General features: G+C 32.4%; 1 long non-coding RNA gene across 1 annotated transcript; it reads right to left on the reverse strand.

The window, feature by feature from the left end:
* Positions 1–8,308: 8,308 nt before the first annotated feature.
* On the reverse strand, positions 8,309–18,423 carry LOC143062496 (uncharacterized). The gene is made up of 3 exons (XR_012974791.1): positions 18,356–18,423; positions 17,967–18,140; positions 8,309–8,428 (listed from the first exon to the last, which is right to left on the reverse strand). It is a non-coding gene; the product is annotated as an uncharacterized LOC143062496 (long non-coding RNA).
* Between the last annotated feature and the right edge of the window lie 7,952 nt (positions 18,424–26,375).

Genomic DNA, 26,375 nt, shown 5'->3' on the forward strand with positions numbered 1-26,375 from the left:
CAAATTACCGTTTGTCAGATTTTCGCCCATCCTTTAGCTCAACTAGTGAATACAACAAACTACCCAAGTTGAATCTCCCTACTTTCGATGGAGATATACTTCAATGGCAATCATTTTGGGACTCATTTGAGACAACCGTGCATACGAACCCAACCTTAAGCAACGTCCAAAAATTCAATTATTTGAAATCGTGACTTCACGATGAAGCTCTAAAATCAGTGACAGGTTTTGCGCTCACTAATGCAAACTATGAAAAGGCAATTTCCCTATTAAAAGAAAGATATGGTCAGCAACAAAAAATTACACAGAGGTATATGCAGGAACTTATTGATATTACGTCGCCTAGGTACACACTTTTCAACCTCCGACATTTTTATGACAACATTGAAATTTACATAAGAGGTTTAGAATCACTAGGACAAACTGATGATTCATACGGAACGCTGTTAATGCCAATAATATTGAACAAACTACCAGGGGAAATTCGAAAAAACCTTGCAAGAGAATTTGGGTCCACAAACATACGCTTAGCAGACTTACGAAAAGGCATATTTAATGAAATAAATATCATGGAAGCCGGTAACTCAACAGACAGTCATGAAAATCCTACCGCTACTGCAGCATTTTTGACGAACACAAAACCGCTAAATCGACAATCAAGTCACAGCCACCAAAATAAGAATCACCAAAATACTAACTTCAAATCTAAACAGTGCAATTATTGTCACGAATCACACGCCTCGGTAAATTGTACCAAAGTAACTGAATATAAAGACCGCATGTCAATAGTAAAAAGAGACCGCCTATGCTTCAACTGTTTAGGACATCATAACTTGGTTGATTGTAAGTCAAATAAAACATGCAGAAAATGTCATAAGCGTCATCACACGAGTTTATGTAAGGATAATACACAACGCGAAGGAAACGGACACAATTTCACATTCACAGGCAACCACGAATGTTTTGCTCAAAACTGCAATTAATCCTGTAAGATCGGGACGACACTGTTCAGATGCCAACATTCTTTTGATGAAGGAGCACAGAGATCGTTCATCACAGAAGACCTAGTCGTTAAATTACAGTTATCAATAACTGGTACAGAAACCTTGAACCTATCCGGATTTGGGGGCAGTGCAGAAAGTACAAGAATTTGACATTTAAAAACTAGTATTATTTATTTGCTAAAAGATGAAGGACAATTGCCGATCAGAGTATTGATCGTACCGGAAATCGCCGCACCGCTCAAAACGTACATCCGTAATGCCCGCGTCACACTGTCCCGATTTTTATATACGATGGACACCCGAATGCGAAAATTGTAAGTTCGTACGAAGTTGGTCCCGATCTCGTTAAAATACAAAAAAGTGACCGAAGCAAGTACGATGAATAACGAAGTCTATACGATGGTGCCGAAATTATATACGATAGCAAAAGATGGACATACGAAGGTTAACCGAAGACGGGTATTTAAGCTTCATATCTCAGCCGAAGCCTACACGATGGATCACGAAGGCTACACGATGGGTTACGAAGGCTACACGATGGATTACGATGTCTAAAAGACGTCGTGTACAGCTTACGATACATTTAAATTATATGCCGAAGGTATCACGCGTTTTAAATTGTTTGATCAATATTGAATATATATTATATTGTACATTTAATTTCTGGTTTAATCATAAGACGGAAGATCGTGGGCTTGAAGGGTAAAACAGAATTTCGACAACATATCGTTTCTGTACAAGTCTGCCATGCATGGCGGGAAATCGATCTTTTTGTCTAATTCTTATAAAACTTAGTTTATTATCCCCTCGCCTACTACATGTAAGTTGCGTGTAGATAAAATTGTTATGGACACTCTAGAACCAAAATGCTCAAAACTTGGTATAGTGCTACTCGTTAATAATGTTTTAAGCGCTATTGACTTTAAAGTTCAAAGGTCAAGGTCACAGTGGCAGTTGTAATACAAGGCAATATCACTCTTGTGGACACTCTAAAACCAATATGCTTCAAAAGATTTTAACCACATTTGGTATATTATTCCGCCTTGTAATGATCTGACCTTTTTTACGTTCAAGGCCAAAGGTCAAGGTCATGCAGATGGACTTGTTTTTTTCTCCTTGAAATAGCATAATACACAGGAAATTGGTTGCTCATTTTTTTTACCTGCTTGTTCTAAAGACAATATTAAAGGTATTTCCAGTTACTGAATGTTTTTGTTGCTTTCTAAAAAAATAGTTTATGTATCAAATATGCATATTCAATTTACCATTTTCTGCATGTGTCATATACAAATATAGTGTCCATATTTGTCCCCAATATGTTACATACGAGGGGATGCCACGCTCGGCATTGCCTTGTTTGAACTGTAAAATGTGTGCACTAGTCTGAATAATCACCCATAATTATGCCCATATTTACTGATCTATCTTAAAGGTAAGGTAATGGGTTTGTTGATCCCTTTTATTCAAAAAAGAGCTCTTTCCAGGAGAATATCATAATAATATAGACAAAAGGAAGGATGTTGGGGAAAGCAACAAATGCGGCAAAATATGACATATAGAAAACAAAACGGTTATGGAGTAAACATTCGTGTGACGACAACTCAGACGATACATAAAAAATCAGAATAATGAAGAAAAAGTTGGTTTCCCTATATACGTGTACCTGTAGTGTTGGTGTACGAGGCGCGTTTATGATTTTCATTATGTTACTTGATATGAAAAATTGACAAAAAATAATATTTTACTTGTAAAAGTAAATCCTGAGCCTGTAATAGCTGCTCTTGTTGTTCCATTTGAATAAATAGAAACAACGCTGTCGCCTTTCTCTTTCTCATAGAATCATATGATATGAGCTCCATGTTTTGTGAACGTCTTTCTTAACTGTCGTATTAGACTGACCAGTGCATATCGCGCATGGCACTTTAAATGTATTTTAGTGCGAAAATTAACTTACATTTAGCTGAATTCATTGCCGTCGTAGTTCCATCTTGTCGCCTTCGTACTTTTATTCGATGGCAACACGACGGGATTACGAGGTCTTTACGAAGTCGTGTTGCCATTGTAAGACCTTCGGGTAGCTTCGTGATTCATTCGTGTAGACATCGTAATGTCAAAACTCCCCGATGGAAACGATGGAAACACGAATGCAATACGATGTTCAAAGATGCATTCCCGGTGACATTACGATGGTGAGGATGGTGATACGAACTGAATACGAACCCTCAACATCGGACGCACCTTCGGGAATTTTTTAACATGTTAAAAAATTTAGAACCCTTCCCGAAGTTGTCCCCGAAGGCTAGAAAAAGTGGCCGATGGTTCTACGATGGTTAAAGATGGCACTACGAATAGCCCGATCTGGATACGATCAGTCCCGATTTTGAAAATTTCCATAATCGTGTTGCCATCGGCGTAAAAATCGGGACAGTGTGACGCGGGCATTAAGCCGCTAAATTGCCATATTTATCAGGAATAGAACTCGCGCATCCAGTTACCGCGAACGACAATTTTACATCTCATTACTCGTAGGAGCCGACTACTATTGGTCAATTGTAGAAAATCATATTATTAGAGGCGAGGGACCTACTGCCGTGAAATCCAAAATTGGTTATTTATTATCAGGACAACTTCACAGTACACCAAGATACAATAACCAGCAAACATCTACAATGAATTTGAGGATATCACAAAATACAGAAGAATGCAACCCGGAGAAGTTTTGGAAGACAGAATCATTTGGCATTGAACCTATTGACGAGAGGACAGGGAGAAAGAAACTATTAGATTCATATCAGAAGACAAGTAACCATGACAACAGACAGTTCGTTACTTTATCCCAGAAAGAAAATTATCCACCTTTACCAGTGAACAAAGAGATTGCAAAGTGGAGAAAAGAAAATGTAATTAAAAGACTTAAAAAGGAACTGCAATTATTATATCCACTAGAACTGGCAGCTGCAGAATACACAGGACCACGTGGTGAAATACTACTCGCAGGACGAGCGAAGACCAAAGCAAAAGAATAGATAAAATATGGACCAAATGAGACTATCGTACAATGTTATCGACTGTTAAGTGCCCGTGCTATATTACAGACTATGAAATCATTTATTCGTGTTCATTATCAAAGACAGTTAAAGACATTCAAAGTTTAATATTTATCAGAGACAGTAATTGAAAGTGAAATTTTCATAATTTATTTTCATTTTATTGTAATTAAATTCATTTGCAGGCCCCCAGAATGTTAAGAATTACACATGAGGTGTTCCCGCTACCGCTCTCCATGTACACGACGTCACCGTTGTTGTGACGTTAGCTTTTCAGAGTTCAATACAAGTATCATTCTAATGCAACAATGTTTGTAACGTTCATTTTGATTGGATAACGTCACTTTCTTACATGGCATCAATTGACAATTGATGCTTTGGGACGTACGCGCAAGCGCAGACGGCATATGACAGATTTTAAATACATGTTTTAACGTTGTTTTCTGTCAGTTTCATTAGAATGGAGATAACAATATTGTATTTTAAGCTCCGACGGCATCAATTTGGGATTTGATGGTCGCAAATACCCGTTTACTGTCTCCGCTAACGCGTCGCCAGTAAACTTAATTTGCGACCATCAAATCCCCAATTGATGCCGTCGGAGCTTAAAATACAATACAGTTATCTCCTAATTGCAAGCAGACGTTCTTATTTACTAAGCCTTAATTTGTGTCCGAAACAACCACTCTACGATAGTTATCAAAACAGTTTTAAACAGGTTCTAGGCATTTTATATCAGAAAAATATGCAAATAGGATAAGCTGCAAATAATGAAAGTCTTGTTTTCAAATTCTTTAAAAAATTGAAAGAGGGGAGGGGTATAAAATGTTTAGTAAAAAAAAGATCTGGCATGCTACGATAGAAAACAATTAAAATGACAAAATCAAACGCCAGCGCGATGTACCACTGTCAATCATACCGCATTTCCTCACTTTATTTTGTTGTAAAACTTCAAATCAAGTGACCTGTTAACTGATTTTGATTTATTTATTTTGTTAAGTTCTATAAAACACTTACTTGTGTCGCAATGATTGCCCCCGAAACCATCAGTACAGACACACGATTGTGTGACTTCATCTGTACAGTTACCTGGATAACAACGTGTACTATCCGATCTCCATGAACATGTTTCTGTAATTAGAACATATTGGTTGAAAACAAATCATTGAGTATAATAAGTTTCAACAACATTTGTTTATCCCTGTCGGATTTTTTTTCGTATCGGTTATCACTAACTAACCGTTGTATAATGGTAATGTGGACAGGCGTTCCTAATCAATTCAATCAAAATGTTATGGAAAAATTATAACTGACTGCTACATTATTCTATTCTGTCAAACAAAGAAGGGGTTTATTTAATTTTAAACGAGGTTTAATTCCCCAATTTTCTACATGGAAAAAATACTGTACAACGTCAGCAATTCCACAGTTCTTATCCATTTATTTGATGTGTTTCAGCTTTTGATTTTGCCATCCTTGTGTTTTGTATATGCCCCCAAGTACTGTTTATAAACTATTTTGTATTGACATAGTTCCTAGTAATTATGATTTACCTCTATCCTCGTTCATATGACCATCCTTGTGTCCGGAGCACTCGAGATCACCCCGAGTTTTTGGAGGGGTTTGTGTTGCTTAGTCTTTGGATTTCTATGTTGTGTCTTCTGTACTATTGTTTGTCTCTTTGTATTTTTGTTTTTGACCATGGAGTTGTCAGATTGTTTTCAACCTCTGAGTTTGACTGTCCATATTGTGTCTTGTGTCCTTCATTTATCAAATAACTAGTCCTGACACCATTAATAGTAATAATAACTTACTTGACACTCTTTCATATGACCATCTTTGATTTCATGTGTATGCCCTCTAGTACTGTTTATTTCGTTTTGACACCATTAACAGTAATTATAACTTACTTGACACTCTTTCCTATGACCATCTTTGATTTCCTGTATATGCCCTCCAGTACTGTTTACTTTTTATTTTGTATTGACACCATTAACAGTAATTATAACTTACTTGACACTCTTTCATATGGACATCTTTGATTTCATGTATATGACCTCTAGTACAGTTAATTTGTTTTTCGTATTGACACCATTAACAATAATTATAACTTACTTGACACTCTTTCATATGACCATCTTTGATTTCATGTATATGCTTTCTAGTACTGCTTATTTTTTATTTCGTATTGACACCATTAACAGTTATTATAACTTACTTGACACTCTTTCATATGACCATCTTTGATTTCATGTATATGACCTCTAGTACTGTTTATTTTTTATTTCGTATTGACACCATTAACGGTTACTATAACTTATTTGACACTCTTTCATATGACCATCTTTGATTTCATGTATATGCCCTCCAGTACTATTTTTTTTTTATTTCGTATTGACACCATTAACAGTAATTATAACTTACTTGACACTCTTTCATATGACCATCTTTGATTTCATGTATATGCTCTCTAGTACTGTTTATTATTTCTTTCGTATTGACACCATTAACAGTAATTATAACTTACTTGACACTCTTTCATATGACCATCTTTGATTTCATGTATATGCTCCCTAGTACTGTTTATTTTTTATTTCTTATTGTCACCATTAACAGTTATTATAACTTATTTGACACTCTTTCATATGACCATCTTTGATTTCATAGAATTGAGAATGGAAATGGGGAATGTGCCAAAGAGACAACAACCCGACCATAGAGCAGACAACAGCAGAAGGTCACTAGTGCTGTTTATTTTTTTAATTTCGTATTGTCACTATTCACAGTTATAATAACTTACTTCTACACTCCTTCATATGACCATCCTTGTGTCGTGTATATGACCCCAGTACTGTTTATCAACGAATTCCTATTGTCACCATACACAGTAATTATAACTTACTTCTACACTCTTTCATATGACCATCCTTGTGGCGTGTATATGCCCCCAGTACTGTTTATCTACTATCTCGTATTGACACCATTCACAGTAATTATAACTTACTTCTACACTCCTTCATATGACCATCCTTGTGTCGTGTATATGCCCTCCAGTACTGTTTATCAACGAATTCGTATTAACACCATACACAGTTATTATAACTTACTTCTACACTCTTTCATATGACCATCCTTGTGGCGTGTATATGCCCCCAGTACTGTTTATCTACTATCTCGTATTGACACCATTCACAGTAATTATAACTTACTTCTACACTCCTTCATATGACCATCCTTGTGTCTTGTATCTGCCCTCCAGTACTGTTTATCAACTATCTCGGATTGATACCATTCAAAGTAATTATAACTTACTTCTACACTCCTTCAAATGACCATCCTTGTGTCGTGTATATGCCCTCCAGTAATGTTTATCACGAATTCGTATTATGACTATTCACAGTTATTATAACTTACTTTTTCCTTCATAAGACCATCCTTGTGTCGTATATATGCCCTTCAGTACTGTTTATCAACGAATTCGTATTAACACCATACACAGTTATTATAACTTACTTCTACACTCTTTCATATGACCATCCTTGTGGCGTGTATATGCCCCCAGTACTGTTTATCTACTATCTCGTATTGACACCATTCACAGTAATTATAACTTACTTCTACACTCCTTCATATGACCATCCTTGTGTCGTGTATATGCCCTCCAGTACTGTTTATCAACGAATTCGTATTAACACCATACACAGTTATTATAACTTACTTCTACACTCTTTCATATGACCATCCTTGTGGCGTGTATATGCCCCCAGTACTGTTTATCTACTATCTCGTATTGACACCATTCACAGTAATTATAACTTACTTCTACACTCCTTCATATGACCATCCTTGTGTCTTGTATCTGCCCTCCAGTACTGTTTATCAACTATCTCGGATTGATACCATTCAAAGTAATTATAACTTACTTCTACACTCCTTCAAATGACCATCCTTGTGTCGTGTATACGCCTTCCAGTACTGTTTATCAACGATCTCGTATTAACACCATACACAGTTATTATAACTTACTTCTACACTCCTTCATATGACCATCCTTGTGTCTTGTATATGCCCCCAGTACTGTTTATCAATAATCTCGTATTGACACCATTCGCAGTAATTATAACTTACTTCTACACTCTTTCATATGACCATCCTTGTGTCTTGTATATGCCCCCAGTACTGTTTATCAACTATCTCGTATTGACACCATTCAAAGTAATTATAACTTACTTCTACACTCCTTCATATGACCATCCTTGTGTCGTGTATATGCCCTCCAGTACTGTTTATCAACGATCTCGTATTGACACCATGCGCAATGATTGTCTCCCGGATTGCTACATCTTCTGTGATTACAGTTAGCTATTTTAGGACAAACTGAAATTAAAAAAAGCATTCATATACATATAAATAATTATTTTACAAGTTAAACGTATATTGAATATAAACATATAATCAGCTAAATGATAGCGATTGTAGATTGTTTCAGCATATGCACATATATGTGACAACACATTCAGGCAACAACTGGTACCATAAAGTTTTTTTCCTTCAACAATGGTTTCTTGTCAGCCAGAATCCACGTGTATACCTTCACGATCTGTTCCCAAAAATGCCGGTGTCCGTTAGAATCTTCTAAAACAATCACGTATCATTACAGATGTTGAATATTCCCTGGAGTAAATCCAGCACAATGTCGTCATTTCGAGTACAGACGATAAAATCGATATCTTTTTAGAACGTCTATTTACCTGTTCAGAATATCTCTTGTTTTGTTTAAATAAGACTTGACAGTTATGGAACAATGTCTGTACCGTACTAATAAAAGTTACATATACATCAAACGTTTTATTTCAAATAAGTTCAACAAAATATCCCATGGCAAACAAACGTGAAAAGTAAAATAACACAAAAAAACAGAACTTGAGGAAAATTTTAAGTGGTCCCCATGCAAAATAGCAAAATCAAAAGCTCAAACACATGAAACGAATTATAACAAAGAGCGTACCTTCTTGAAAGGTCCTATGCATTGTAAAAAATAGTTTTGAAGCAAGACATTAAATGAAAAAGATAAAGAAAACAAAATAAAATACCATACTCAAAGGAAAATGTAAAATGGAATATCTTTTATAAAATGTCAGACCACAACTGTTACATATCTGACTTGATTCCGGCATTCCCCAGTGTAGAAAAAGGTTGATCAAAACATTTTATAGCTTAGTGAACATCTCACTGAGTCAGATATTAAATATATTTACATTCTGTGTTTCCTATTTTGTACGGAAACAATTAAAAAATAAAAATAAAATACCTATTCAATCCAGTAGGTCCAATGCACAATTACTACCGTAAACATTTTCCCAGTTTTTAATCGCTGTATGTAATAACACAAGTATTAAAATATTCATTTTAGTCATAAAACACATTAATGCTATCCATGTCTCTTGGTAAAGACTTTCAGATATTTCTTTTCAAATGACTTCTTATATTTAATAATGTAACATAATATATGATATGTTAAAAGATACATTAAAGATAGATGTGATGAGATATTCAATTACATCAATGTTATACCATAATAGTTATAATACATAGGGAAAACATAATGCATAAACACACATTAGTGCATTTAATCTTAAAGAAATCTATTCAGAAATAAAAACATATCATAACTTTTATTTTTAGGCTAATGTTAAAATTACAATAAGTCTTATCATATTTATGCATCTTTTAGAGTATCAAAAAGTTGCGATAATATCTGATGAAGTCTTCCTTGAATCTTATGCTAAAACCCGATCTTCCTTAATCAATGCATGTTGCCCGTTTCATTGTTGTTGTTTCTTCTTCTTTTATGAATATTTTTCCTATGAATAACAAAACTATATCTTCGTAATCTTTTCAGATGTTGAGGGTTTCCCTTACAAAAAGCCCTAAATAAATAAATTTTTAAAAGTGTTAAGCTTTTGATTGTTCCTTCACCAAAACAATGTCAAAATATAAAAAAGAAGATGTGAGATGATTGCCAATGAGACGACTCTCCACAAGTGTGTTTTATAAATATTTAGTTACTAGAAACTTTCCCTTGAATATGTGCAAATGCAAATTCTTTTTGGTCGCACAAAGACACTTCCAATTGTCTAAAAAATTCTAGCAATGATCTTATGATCTCTAAACAAAATGCCTTAGGTCTTTACAGCTATGGTTTTATAAGTTGTACGAACTTACCGCTTAATAAAATAGAAAAATTTGTCATTTTATAGATTTAAAAAAAAAATTAAACATATTTTATTAGTTATTACCTGTTACATCAACCCTTAATTGCCCAATGCAGTAACACTATAAGGGGTCCCGATTTTTTACAGTCCCATTTGTCGGGGGAAAAGCAAATGAAAAAGAAATTCCCATTATAACTAATTAACATCCATCTTTATAATTACCATCTATCTACGTACACATATAAATGTAATTGATATCCTCTATCTATATATTTCTACATCTCACCATATATAGCCAGTTGAATGAATTATTTATTCTATCTGTATATAATTTTTCCTCACAAGACATACCTGTATTTATTTATCAGTTTCAATTGAACAAACTTCACTCCGTTCTTTTGTTATGCTAATTGCTATTACATTCATTTTTTTTTGTCAAAAGTAAAGGCACCGTATACCGCTGTTCGAAACTCATAAATCGATAGAAAAAACAAATCCGGGTTACAAACTAAAACTGAGGAAAACGCATTGAATATAAGAGGATAACAACGGCACAACATTAAAATGCAATACACACAGAAACGAACTAAGCATTAGACAAGATCCGATGAGAATAACAAATATAACTTCAAAACTAAATACATGAATTTGGGATAGAAAAGTACCGTGACACGTCCTATGATAATGTGAATCCACACTCAAATATAAGAGGAAACAAACGACACAACAGAAACACAACGTTAAAATGTAAAACACACACAGAAACGAACTATAATATAACAATGGCCATATTCCTGACTTGGTACAAGACATTTTTTAAAAGAAAAAAATGGTGGGTTGAACCTGGTTTTGTGGCATGTCAAAACTCCCGCTAAAATGGCAATGTTAAATATAACATAAGAATGACAACATACCATTACAGGACTACAATACAAATAAATAGGAGAACATATTGGACAAAGAAACACACGAATAATAGCTAACAAAAGGCCCCAGGTTTAAAATTTAATACGCCAGAAGTGCGTTTGGTTCACACAAGACTTACTAGCGACGCTCAGATACAAAAGTTCGAAAGCTAAAACAAGTACAAAGTTAAACAGCAATTGGTCATTTTGCAAGGTCATATATCACCTAATCTTTTGTACAAGGTCATATGGCTTTATAATGAACTTAGTTGAAGTTACAATCAAACAACCTTAAAATGGAACATTTCAGGAACAGTAACTCCTATAAGATGACATTGGATTGTTTCAGACCTACATGTAGTGTAAAATATCTTTATTACAATAAATCAAACATTTTGCACTTGTTCTTTTATATATATATCTATCAAAGTGTTTGAGAAAATTCAAATATAGCAAAAGTCAAAATTTAGAACGTGACCTTGACCTTTGTCCTTGACTTAATTTTCGAAGTCAGGACCTGGGGACCTCAAATAAAAACGTTCTAGGGTTATATGGTTAATAGTGTATGAGTTGAAAACACATACGGACAAATTTATTTTGTAAAGGTAGATAACTCCTATAAAATTTCATCGAATCGCTTCGATCCAAATTAGTCAAAAATTCCGGAGGATGTAATGAACAATTTGTAAAAAGAATTTTGTCGATATCTTTTTTGTTACGAAGGAGATGAACTCTGATGATAAACAAGTGAATAGGGAGATATCTCTTACAAAGAAAATGATTCGGCTAAGCAGGGTGAAATTTAAAAGCGCATAAACTATACGATACAATATGAGAAATATTTAAGCGACATTTTGCGAAACAAACATTTATCGCAAGAACAAAATTTGGCGGAAGAAAAAAAATTAAAAAAAAAAATTTAAAAACCAATTGTTCAGAGAACAATTGAAGGTCTTTCCACCAAAAACCATGTTTTTTAAGAGATATAATTTGTTACTTCAGGTTTGAAAAATGTTACTTCCGATACTATTTGAATATTTACTTGACACTGATTCCAAAAATATCTGGTTCTATATACTTATATATTAATAAAGTTCAAAAATAGGTACTCAGCACTAGTTGAGGACCAAAAGTTCAAAAAAGTTGTGCCAAATACGGCTAGGGTTTTCTACTTGGGACAAGAACATCCTTAATATTTGGAATAATTTATACATTTGCAAACAGTAAAACAGTAAATTTTATAAAATGACTATATCAAAGATTTACATGATAAAACTGAAGTATTAACTAAATCAGAAAAAAACAAGATACAGTACATACACCAACATAAATATATGGTTTCTATAACAATATTTTTTAAATAAGAGAGATAATTTGTTACTTCAGGTTTGAAAAATGTCACTTCCGATACTATTTGAATATTTACTTTACACTGATTCCAAAAATATCTGTTTCTATATACTTTTATATTAATAATATATTAATAATGTTCAAAAATAGCTACTCAGCACTAGTTGAGGACCAAAAGTTCAAAAAAGTTGTACCAAATACGGCTAGGGTTTTCTGCTTGGGACAAGAACATCCTTATTATTCAGAATAGTTATACATTTGCAAACAGTAAATTTTATAAAATGACTATATCAAAGATTTTCATGATAAAACTGAAGTATTAACTAAATCAGAAAATAACAAGATACAGTACATACACCAACATATTCTAACACAGACACACTCAAGTTAGTCAAGGCCTCAACGCTAAAAGTGAGGTCACATTTGAAATTGTAAAAAAGCACAAAAAATGACGTCACATTTGAAATTCTAGTATAGCACACAAAAATGACGTCACATTTGAATGACTACATTTTTTCTCAAAAGTAAGATAGAATAAGGATTGATTTAAGATTATATTAGTACTATATACTGATATTACAAAAAAATTGCAATACTGTTTTATATCAAACTGAGGTAGCAATTAGACAATTAACTATATTATATAGCTATGTCCGGTTTATTATGAATCAAACTGCAAACGTAATACATCGTACAAATTACGTTGAACCGTATCAAATCAAATAAATGAAGGCGGTGATTAATTTTCTTTACCATAACACATGAATATAACAGAAAATTAAAAACGTCAAGACATTTGACAAATCCTATGAGAATTACAAATATAACATCAAAACCAAATAAATAAGTTTGGGACAGAAAAGTACCGTAACACGTCTTATAGCAACGCGAATTCACACTCAGTAAAACAGTCCCAATCGGAAATAAGTCACGTTCGGTAATTAAAAGATAAGACGATGTAATGACAAACCACAATCTAACATGTAGTAAATGTCTTTAGCTAGTTTGGACAAAGACACATAGTTTGAATCAACCAATTCGTGATGGTGTTCGTAAAATTTACGGAATGTCAATTTTAATCTGTCCTCCTCATAACAAAACATCATGAGAATGTAACGATTTTGTAAGTACTTATGAGCTAAGGGGTGAGGTCCATACACAATTAAAACAGTGTTTGGGAAAATATAGATTTTTACTATTTTACTTTTACAGTGATTCACAAAATATATAGCTTAAAGCTCAATGATGGTGTAACGAACAATTTGAAAGAAATTAAATGTTGTCGATATTATTTTTTGATTAATTTCTCTTGTTCCACAGACAATTTATAGTTAGCATGAATATTGCATCTACATAATATGTTCAAAATTGTAAGCAATGTAATATTTGTACTGTTTGTTTTTAGTGAGGGCCTCAAGGTAGATTAGCGAAGGCTAATTGAGTCACCCTCTTTAAATAAAGTCCTTACTTAATTACTTACTTACTTATTGTTGCGTAGAAGAGGCGCAAACAAATACAATTAAAAACAGTGTTTCTAGAACAAAACATGTATTATTTCAAGCTCGTTAATGGAGGTAAATCTAAAGATCAGTTATGCGTTTGTAACAGTCAGTTTCATTATTGTACTTATGCTAATTATGTAGCTTAAACAAACCGAACATAACCTATTTTACCTAGAAGCTTACAGTATATTTAAGAAATTAGTTGACTCAAATGTAACAGTTATTTGAAAATGTGTGTCCTTTAACCTAGGTCTACCTACTTTATGGTTAAAATTAAAAACTGTGATATAGCATATACTTACATGTAGTATTTATTTCAACATATTCGGAAACAACATTAATGCGCAAGAAAAAACGTGGTCTTCGTAGAACAAATAATAATAACTGAAAACCCATGTCAAACATGTATAGAAGTTAGCAATTTGTCTTAAACAAAGGGAAATGAATAACCACTTTTCAGTTTACTTAAGTCACTTCTGGCGTCAAATTATATGTAAATGTACACATTTTTTTTTTATACTTTTCGTCTTTAAATCAAACAAAAAAAAAAGAAATAATGTTTGGTTGAGAAAATGTCATTGATACTTTCATTTATAGTTCGCTTAAGTATTTGTTTTCCATGTTCCCTTCTTTGAAAAATGAATAATTTGCTACTACCGGTGTTGATAGTATTTCTTCCCGTGTCATATGAAAGGGTGAATGACTCCTATTTAATGCAACACGATCGCTTCGAAACTAATGAAAGAAATCTGCATCTCAATAAGCCAAAGGTGTATATCAGTTCTAAGACAGGTAAAAAATATCAGCTTGACAAAATAATAGAAAGTTGATTAAAATTGATCTTAAATAACCATTAAATACAATAATTCTAATTTATAATTTTTTATTAGCTTGCTATTTCACTAAAATTGCTTAAAATAGGCGGGAATTATGTTATAATTGATTTATTTTATGTTTAAAAATATTTCTGCCTAAATATACGTATTTGCTCCTGGTTAATTTGCAAAATTAAACATTTAGTTACCCAAAGGTAGCCTCAATGTTATTTTATTGGTTGAATTGTCTTGTCTCTCTTAGTGGGAATCTCTCTCACTGGTTTTAGTTATGAGGCCAAAATCTTTGAAAATCCAAAGCTTTTTAAAAATATGAAGAGCTATAAACCAAAACAGACAAAAAATATAGCCAACGCCGGGAAAGGAATCAGAGCTTTGCATTAGGGAGAAACATTCCTTAATTTTCAATAAGTTCTTAAATTTTAATACACGAAATCCGTATTTTTATGCCAGTACCGAAGTTCTGGCTACCTGCCTGGTGATCCCCTGTGGGAATATCAGTCCACCAGCAGAGGCATCTACCCAGCGACAGTAATAACACAAACGTTAAAAATATTTCTGCCCTAGATTAACATTTTGACAATCAATGTCTCTTCAGTGATGCTCGAGGTCAAAATATTTGAGAACCCAAAGCTTATTAAAATTTGAAATGATACAAAATAAAAAGAACGAAAAGTATGGTCAAAGCTATAAAGCCATAAACGATTACCTTAGACAGCTGTTGCACAAGAACATTAACGTACCAATTGCTTGTTACTCAACTTACACGAGACATACGATCCCTTATCCGACATTTCTCCTATTAGTCTTTGTTAAATTTGCTCTTTTCAAAATATTGTGCAGAATTCATCTTTGTTTCAAATACAGAAATACTTGACATAAGTGAAGTTTAATCCTATCCAGTATAATAGAAAAAAATCACATTCATTGCATATAAGAAAATAACCATCACTGGAAGTTAACCAATCAAATTTCTCCCCTTATTTAACCTATGTATAAGATTAAGTAACCATGTAACCTCAAGTTTACAAAATATTCTAAAGAAACCCCAATTAAAAAATATGGTGCTTTGAAATACCCAAGACATATGTTGATGACACAGAAATGTTTTACTGCAAAAAGATGTAGGATTAATTACCTACAACTTTCAAATTCAAAGGAATATTTTTTTTACCTATTTTCGTATACAGCCGGATGTTACGTACCATGATTTGGTGGTATTACACCTAAAGAAGACATTATTGATGCACAAGATGATTTTAGGAAAATGAATACCACTAATGCTCTTCTTTGTCTACTTTATAAGTCTCTCTTGGTCAATTTATACCTCTCATTTCCTGAAAATTACAACTTTTCAGGTCAATAAATAAAAATAGTGGGAAACTTTCACTCATTTATCATAGAAATGTTATAAAAAATTAGTAATTGAAGTATTCAAGCAGAATGAACAATCCATATAACAGTTTACTGTCTCCAAGGAGGTTTCAATAAATCCTTATGTAAACATTAAAATTACGTCGCGTTCCGGAGAGGGACATGAAAGGTTTCTCTTTTTAGTTAATAATTTGTTGTTACAGCATTAAAAATAATCTAATTTACTTATAAGTTATAACTATATATTCCTATTTTCGTATACAACCGGATGTGACGTTCCATGATTTGATGGTATTACACCTGCAATTTAAACATCACGCAAAGCAAAAACGAGGGGCCAACACTTACTGCCGTTTCGGATTATATTACTTTACCTCGGTCACCCCTTTGTGTTTAACAAATAGATAATATGCTATTTCGTTTAGTTTATACTCAAACAGTTTGCACTTGATAGATTGTTAAAAATTATAAATAATCAAAGTCATCTGTGCAAAGAATAATGCATTTCACTCGAACACACCAACCTCTTAAATTAGTTGTGAACAACATATAATTATCACAGAGCTGAGAGTGTGATAGAGCAGATTGTTACCTCAAGAAAACAAGCCAAGGTTGACAATGTTTTTTTCGAGGGGTACCATTCTACTCTATAACCCTTTCAGCTATGCATTTTTTAATGTTTTATACTGAATGGCCTATCATTATTGTCTTTTACAAATAAATGTTATTTAAAAATATTTTCTATGGCGTCACGTGCATAACAACGTTACGGGTATCAAGAAAATCAACAGAAATGAAGCAAGGTGTTTTAATTTTTATTTTGACAGTTTGTTAATAGAATCTGAGCCAAAGCGTCATTGTCCTTTACATTATCTTGGTCTGGACGAGAGGGTAACATTAAAAAGAAATGTCACCCGCTCAGCCATGTGATAGGGTAAATTAACACCCTCGTATCAGTCACTCAAAATATGGCATTTTAACGTAAAGCGTAATAATGCGATATGTTATTAGATGTAAAAAGATACATATCAATTGATTAATTAAAATATTGGATAACATTAACAGTACTTTATTTGTGATAAATATAACTTAGCAACATTTTTAAAAATATACATGTAAAGATTATATACTATAAGTTAAATAAAAAAATAAATTAACAGAAACAATGTTAACTCTGTAATCTATTCTAAAAAATATATATACGCCTTAATAACTCTGTCAGGATAGCAACCTATTCTCCTTTATCTTTTATAAAAATAGATAACTTTGATTTAAGACAGCTGTCCTCTGAGTATATATTCACGGGCCCTTTACTGAATGCTATCGGGTGTGACTGTAGATGTGGTCGTTCAACGTTTTAGTTGGCCTGTTGCAGACAATATCCAAATGGTAAACGTACTCAAGTGACGTATATCAATCAGTTTAACAAAAAACGAGCGTTAGTACTTTGAACTCAATCATTGTATTGCCCAGATAATCCAATACGGGGTTCAAAAAAACTTAAAAAACAATAAAAATCAATTTTACCTAATCATGTTCCAAAGTTATGTTTTATTTTTTCATGGAAATTTGTTGGGAAAAAGACAAAGCGAAGATAACATGTTTTTATATTTAAGAACAATATTGATAGAAGAAGCCTTCAGGAAATTATTTATTTCAATGTTATTTCCACTTCGAATATTTACTGTGACCAAATATTACCGTATTTAATCATAACATTAGTGCTGAAATCTTACTTGTACAGTATCCACTGTTTGCATAAAACCCATCCTGACATTTGTCACATACATTTGGGCTAATGCATGTTCCATGTCCCTGACTACTGCTGCTTCCGTCCCTGTAATACATTTTATCTGTAGGATTAAGCTGGTTACATCCTCCAAGTGGGGTAGGGTATCCGGCACACAAAGCTATAAAATTGAGCGATGATAATTTTGAATGTGTATTCGAAACAAACAAAAAACAAATTTCAAATCGCAAACAAATCAAGCAATCAGAAGAAATGGTAGGAAATATGATAAAGAAATTTTCTAATATTTATAAAGCAAACAAACAAAACTACTTCATATTGCCTTATTTATTACAAGTAAAACTATGGATTCTCATGTTAAATATAAACCCGTACCATATCTACAGTCTGTTGTATAATCCGAATATCCTACGCAACAATCTTCATAGCTTATTTGTCTGCAAAAAATAGAATGCAAAGTAGAGGCTTCATTGATCATGCATTATCCGCCTTGCAAATTGTACATACAACGAATACCTTGCAAGGAGAGTTTTTGTGATTTCTGTTTTTGTGATTTATGTGATTTATGACTGTGACGGTAAAATTATTTTCTTTATAATTAGTTTTAAACGCCGTAGTTTCTTTTCATCCATTAAGAGTGGCAAAATGAAAAACAAAGTTTTATTTCCTACATATTTTCCGTGAGACCAATCATTTAAGCCGTCAACAGACAATAGAATAGAAACATACGACTTTAATGTTCAAATCACCATTTCGAACACATGTTTATTTTCCTCTCAAAGGTTTACTCAGATTTTGGATCAACCAAATTTGACAATGCATTGATTCAACGGAAATGGTACCGGATTTGACGACATCTTTTGATTTGAACAAGTTTTTGTTACAACACAACACATCGCAGTTAAGTGTGAGACGGAATGAAATTTCAGTTAGCAGTATAGTTCATTATTTAAACACAATCTCTAATTATGACAAGAGACCGACACCAGAGAAAGGGGTTTTACCTATTCAAAATAAAATTATAATGTCCATTTTTTGAAATTGTTTTATTTAAAACATTAAACATTTGCAAAAAGTCTGCACTAACAACGAGATAAATTGGTGATGATTTATTAAGTTGGCAGAACCAATATGCTATGTCTGGTTAACTTTAAATTTATATAAATTGAAAATATATGAAGAAGTAAGTTGACCAACCAAACAAGTGGAAAATCAGCACCTACTGTAAATACAAATTCAATGTACGTAGAAATTCACATAATGGACTTTGATGACAAAACTTAATATAACTTTAATCATATAAATACTTTAGCGTAAAGAAATCGTCATCTTCGCTAGCCACGGGTTACGATCCACTTCCCTCATCTCCACCCTTTGCGGATTGAGATAGAATTTCGGAGACACGGTAATGATTTGTATTGGTTGCAGTCGAAACTTGCTGCATTTAATCAAAAAGCGCATATAACATGATCACGTGTAAATGTAGAAAGTTTATGTAAACAATTGGAACATGCTTATTGTGCAACAAATATTTACATCCCTAAACATACGACTATATATAGTGACAATTTGAATGTTTTAATCAAATAATAGAAGTTCCTGTGTATGTTTCTTGCACAATTGCATGAATGTCAACGTATATTTTCGTTTCCTGCTTTACCAAGTGTGTAGAATCTAGACGCTACCGTGTTTTTACCTCCAAATTGAAGTTCAAGTGCTACCATTGGTCAAGAATAATGTATTCGGAATGGGCGTGACTTAAATCAACCGATAGATGGCGCAACATTGTTATCATAAATGCCAAGGGTGGAGAGGAGGGACGTGGATCCTAATCCTTGGCTAGCGAAGATGAGAAATAGTAAAGCAAAATATTTGCTTAGGTCACATATCTTCATGTTAATTAGGAAATCAATATTAAATATTACTTAAATATTTAGGCAGATTTTAATCATTCATTACAAATAGTTAAAATATTCAAATCAGATATGAAATGTTTTTTTATATGAAAGTTATTATGAATTTTCTAAATTATGTAGAATTACGTGTCAATAAATTATATAAAAAAATAGGCGAAACAATATAGAATAGATATAAACCCTTTAAATTTCGGTACGGGTTGAATTTAAGAATCAGTTTGTCTATAATCGACACTTGACTGTTTTAAACGCAAGACCGTATACGGTATATATAAATTTATTCACAAGTGTACATTTCAATCTTATGTTATAATAATCGGATTATTGTCCTTCGGTCAAACTGAAATCTCTAATCTAGTTGGGTACTTGAAATAAAGAACCGTTATATTAAAGAATTAAGAAACATTTAAAACAAGAAATATTCAATTTAAAACTAAAACGAGAAATATTCAATCTAAAGCGAGAGTTCTTATAAAGCACATATGTGAATTATAGTAAAAGTTCCTAGCGTCACTTTTCTTCCTGTAATACAAACAATAATGGGGTGTTAAAATATCATATGAAGCAGAGACGACTGAATAGCACAAATGCATACAAATATGAAGGCTAAAGCAAGACCCCTCTTTTTGACGTATTGATATTCGAATTTATTCGGCAAAAGAATACTTATAAAACACCTCCTTTTACCTTCTTGATAGAGGGTTGCTGCTCACAAGGAAGCTATTAAACCAAAAGTTCCAAATGGTGAAGTTGAAATTATCCCTTCGTAAATTTTACGGACGCCATCACGAGTTGGTTGACCGTTATGGAATAACCGACTCACAAATGATATCGGATATGTTCCTAACGTCGTAACTACAAACCCTTTCCCTTTCATGAATGTGACCTAACGAATTAGACTGTTTACCGGATTTGTAATAACATAAGCAACACGACGGGTGCCACATGTGAATCTGCTTACCCTTCCGGAACACCTGAGATCACCCCTAGTTTTTGGTGGGGTTCGTATTGCTTATTCTTTAGTTTTTTATGTTGTGTCATGTGTTTTATTGTTTGTCTGTTTGTCTTCTTTCATTTTTAGCCAGGCGTTATCAGTTTATTTTGGATCTATGAGTTTGACTGTTCCTCTTGTATCTTTCGTCCCTCTTCTACCTTAAATATATTGCAAACATATCGTGAATTATGTACATTTTTTGTCTTTTTTATGTGATAACTGCTCAATTGAAATTTGTCGATATTATCATATGAAAAGTCATGATTTCTACATAATCAGATAACGTACTTAGAGTTAACACGTGACGTTAGCGCACTGTCTATACGCCCTTTTGTGTTTTTTGATACATAATGACGTGGCTCTATACTTATACATCCCGTCATTGTGTTAATGTGCTATTGTATTTTTTTGTACTTTTGTCCTTCATGTTTGCTTATGTGCTTTGTCTTTATGCCTTCTTGTGTTTCTATGTTCCTTTTTGTATATAGTGATTGATATTATAACACATTGTTGACTGCAGTTCCCCTATTTTGACATTTGTACCTATTATGCCTGTTTGTTTTGTTTACTCATTGTTGTCAATATAATTAAATTTGATGCGACTGTCTTGCAAGTCAGAGGTTTAGTTTGCTGTAAAACCAGGTTCAATCCATCTTTAGCTACAAAAGAAAATGCCTGTTCCAAGTCAGGAATATGACAGTTTTTATCCATTCGTTTGATGTGTTTAAGCTTTTGATTTTGCCATTTTATAAGGGACTTTCCGTTTTGAATTCCTCAGAGTTCAGTATTTTTTTAGTTTTAATTTCTTACATTGCACAATGCATGTTACTTTTGCTTATTTGTAAAAAAAAAAAAAGGTTTTATTAATGGTTGTTTCACTTAGTAAAAAAAGTAAACAAAAAAGAAAGACATACCTAGGGGATTATATAGTTATCAAAGGAAAAGAGGAAAGAGAAGGCAGCGGAGCTCCCCGGGTAGGTAGCCGCGGCTCTCTCTCTTCTTGTCGTCATCATTTAGACTCAGGTTATAATCTTAGTAGTTATTGTTGCTTACACTGTATGCCACTTAAATTAATAAATATGATGCTAAAAACAGCCTCGTTTGCTGAGTAGGCAAAAGAGTAGGGGTATTAAAAGGATTGTTCTTGACCTACAAAAATAAGTGCTGAGGACTATTTCATTTGCACAAAATGTTTTCAAATGCATAAAATCATAAAATAATTTAGGAATAAATACAAGCGCGATAACGTCAAACAATTACTAGAACGTCGGGTCGGAATATATGTTTTTTATGAGACGTGAATTAAGAAATACGGGAATTCATGCACTTTTTCATCCATATTTCCATAGCGCAAACATCGACATCGTACACAAGAAGGACACAACAAAATAATTGCAAAGGATTTTTATTAAGGTAGATCATAAGTAAATGTTTTTTGAGACAGAATTTTCTTATAATTTGACAAAATGAAGATTTTCCTATGCTTTTTCCAAAAATCTAATAAAAAGTATGGGTCACCGTGCTATTTTTCAAGATATGAGTCGCTGAAAATTGCCTAAATTTGGTTAGTTTGTTCATGAAAAAACACATAACCGTGCATAAAAAAAATTCTATGAGACAGAATTTTGAAATAAATTGTGAGAAGATAGGTTTTATAATATGTTTTAAGATAATAAAAAGAAAACATGGTGTCACCGAACTAGTTTTTTTGCCACAAGAAAAAATAAAAAATTTCCCTATTAGCCCAGTATAAATTTTGTGCTAAAAGAGTTATCTCCTCTTAAATAGCTCATTTGACAAAAAATGATTTAAAAAACCAAAAGGTTGATATTTGTTAAAATATTTTGAATAATAAAATAAATTAGCAAGTTTGCTTTATATAAATAAACAGTCTGACCATTAAATTGCAAATCTGTTTCCAAATTTGCTGATTTGGGCAAATAACTAGACCGATTTTGTACTGTGATTGTACAATCCAAGATGGCGGTATACCATGAATCTACCTTAAGGGCTACATACATATTCTCACAAAACATATTGTTGAATGTTTTCTTTGGTGTGCACATACTTTACCAGACCAAAGTTAATGTGAGACAGGGAAAATCATGAAACTAAAACAAAAATCAAAATGTTTGTCAGGGCTTTTGGAAATGTTTACTTGTCAACTAGGGTATTTTCTATCTTAGTAATTATCACCTTTTAACTTAGTTATGGTAGGGTAAGTTTTAAATTTGCACCGATATTTGTTGAATAAGAAGTCCATTTACCCATACTCATTTTCCTTCAACTCCCCAGTGAAGATATTTTCTGACAAAAGCTACAGTTCCTATCAAACTACGAGATCATTTTACTTTGTGAATTCAGAGAAGGTTCATATGTGTTTCCAATACAAATATGTTTGCCTCTAAATCAACATAACATGTGTAAATAAGTATTATTTGGGGGATCTATATAATCAGCTCTCTCTTTCCTAATAAATCATCTTGTAATTTCAGAGAAGGGTGTTTTTTAATGATGTGTTGAAATTTGTTGATAATAATAATGACATAATGCTTCCTTGCTCATGTTATTGATATAACCAATACAAAATGACAAACAATTGTTAATGATATGTTTTTTTTCACTTCTTATGTGCTTGTCTAAAGTCAAAGACAATCAAGTATGTGTCGTTGTTACTGTCTGTCATGATTGTTGTTCGTTTGTTATCAAAGTATATTAATGTTTTTTCTCAATTGAATTGCATCAAATTTTCTATCGATTAATCATTACTAAACGGCATTGGTTTCACTAATTGTTTTAAGGCTACTAGGTAAACTGCTGTTCTCCATATCCTTGTCATTTAGTCTTTGGTGAATAGTTGTCTCATTATCAATCGTATCACATTTCTGTATTTTTACATAGATACTGATATCTGATAGACAAATACCTTTTAATGATCTGAAGGATATTATTAGGTGAATTTGAAAACATCTTAAAACCATTTCAATCGAAATGCATCAAACCTACTAGTTTACTTGCAACATTTCTATATTAAGAATTAAGCAGATTATATAAACTTATATTTATTGTTTAATACTGATCAGACGACTTATGTTGCTGTTTTGTAGATTGTTTTATTTTGTTGTGTTCTCATTGATACCATTTCTCTTTTTACTTAACCCATGATATGCTCATTATTCGTATCTAGTGTATGTTATGAAACTACATTAAGCCTACTTGTAACAGTAATGCCAGTGATGTCCGGTAAGGTCCGAGTAATATCCACAGTAATGGTTTGAAGATAATTTGTAATAGTTGCAGAGCCTATTGTAAAAATAAAAAAATAATATAAGAAATTATTGTTTTTCTAAAGAAAAACAAAGGGTACAATTTGTTACTATAATCACTACATATATCAGATTTAAAATATTTCAAAAAATTACTCTTAACATACAAAAGTAAAAGGTTTAGTTTTCCTAGCAACAACATACATAATAACTACAACGACTTAAGGGCAGTAGATTAATTCTATCTTCTTTGGTATTTGTATTTGCATTTCAAATATTTGAATTAAAAAGTTGCTTTTATTACATAAATAGAAGCATTTTCAAAAGGCAACAATACATTACAACAAACACGTAACAGAAGTGCATATTATTCAAATATTATGTAGGTACCAATGTTTTTACTGTGAACTAAGTTCTTTTTTTCAATTTGTTTACAATATATTCAATACATTAAGAATAAAAAAAAACAAAAACAAAAAATTACGACAGTTTCTATCAGGCAAAACACTCTAAAAATATTACAATTCAATTAATCAATTATAAGATGTTTATCATTTAATACTGTAAAACATCCACTGTGAGTCACAATATGAAGCTCTTTGTTGTGTTAAAGTGTTCCGCTTATGGTTAAAATGTAGACATATATATAAATATACTTCTTTAAATGTGTTTTAAACAAATTAAAGCATACAACTAATGCTGACTATTAGATGTGTTTTATTGACTGGAAAAGAAATGACGTTTAATGAATGGCGCAAAATCTTTACTTGCATCTTCAATATACAGAGAAGATTCTTATAATTGTTTCTCATCTCAAAATCACTTAATTTGTCTTTGGTCAATGTAAGCATTCCCACGCATCCACAACATATTTATTTCTCAGATAACCTGCACATTTGTAATTTACTTCGGTAAAAGAAATGCATGAAAAATGTTCATGAGAATCAGTTGTCAGTTTTTTTAAAACAATAAATTTTACCAACCTGCATGAAATTAGATTAAAACTTTCATGTAATACCAGCAAACAAAAAAACAGTTTCATGTTTTCTTCCTATAATATACGAGAAAAACAAAGTATTATTAAAATTGTGATTTGATAATATGACAAGAAAGATTGTGACAAGAAAAAAATAATGATATACAAACACATTAAATAAAAAAAATAATGATATACAAACACATTAAATGAAAAAATAATGATATACAAACACATTAAATAACAAAACAATTCAATACGAAATAAGCGATAATACAAAAATACAAATTTTGGTTCGAACTTGTCTCTCCTCAAAACAAAAGGGTAAATATAGTCAGAATCGCATACTCAGACTTTGTAAAACGTCACCAGTGCCATAGCAGAAAGTTGATGAACCAGGGGTATGTCAAAGAACGTCTCGTAAATTTTATAAAAAAAAAAGTTCATCAGAAGGCACCTTGTTGATAAACGAAAATAATACACGATGGTATTGAAGTATAGATTCTGCGTATTGACGGTGTTTATCATCTTAATAACGTGTTATAGTGTTCTTTTATTTGTCTTTATTAATATTAATATTACTTTTACTGTTTGTAGATATAGGAAGATGTGGTGTGAGTGCCTATGAGACAACTCTCCATCCAAATAACAATTTATAAAAGTAAACCATTATAGGTCAATGTACGGCCTTCAGCACGGAGCCTTGGCTCACACCGAACACAAAGCTATAAAGGGCCTCGAAATTACTAGTGTAAAACAATTCAAACGGGAAAACCAACGGTCTTATCTATATAAAAAAACGAGAAACGAGAAACACGTATAAATTACATGAACAAACGACAACTACTGTACATCATATTCCTGACTTAGGACAGGTGCAAACATTTGGAGCGGGATTGAACGTTTTGATGGTATCAAACCTTCTCCAATTTCTGAAACAATAGCATAACATCACAACATAGAAAACAACACGATAAAATATCAATTGGTAGGCTTAACTCAATCAAAAAACGAAAATTAAGACACTATGAATGAATAAATTTTATCTGCGATACTAGTACCTGAATGCAAATGCACAGTTAATAAAGTATTAGGGACAAACGTTCAAGGCAAAAAGCAAACAAACAAGTCCAAACAAAGCCATGGCAAGACAAAGACGCGAAATATTCAACCCTTCGAAAATAATCACTTTTGAAAAAAAAAAACGGTTTTAATAATATCTACAGGTAAATGAAAAATAACT

The sequence above is a fragment of the Mytilus galloprovincialis genome, chromosome 2 (genome assembly GCF_965363235.1).
Source record: "Mytilus galloprovincialis chromosome 2, xbMytGall1.hap1.1, whole genome shotgun sequence".
NCBI lineage: Eukaryota > Metazoa > Mollusca > Bivalvia > Mytilida > Mytilidae > Mytilus > Mytilus galloprovincialis.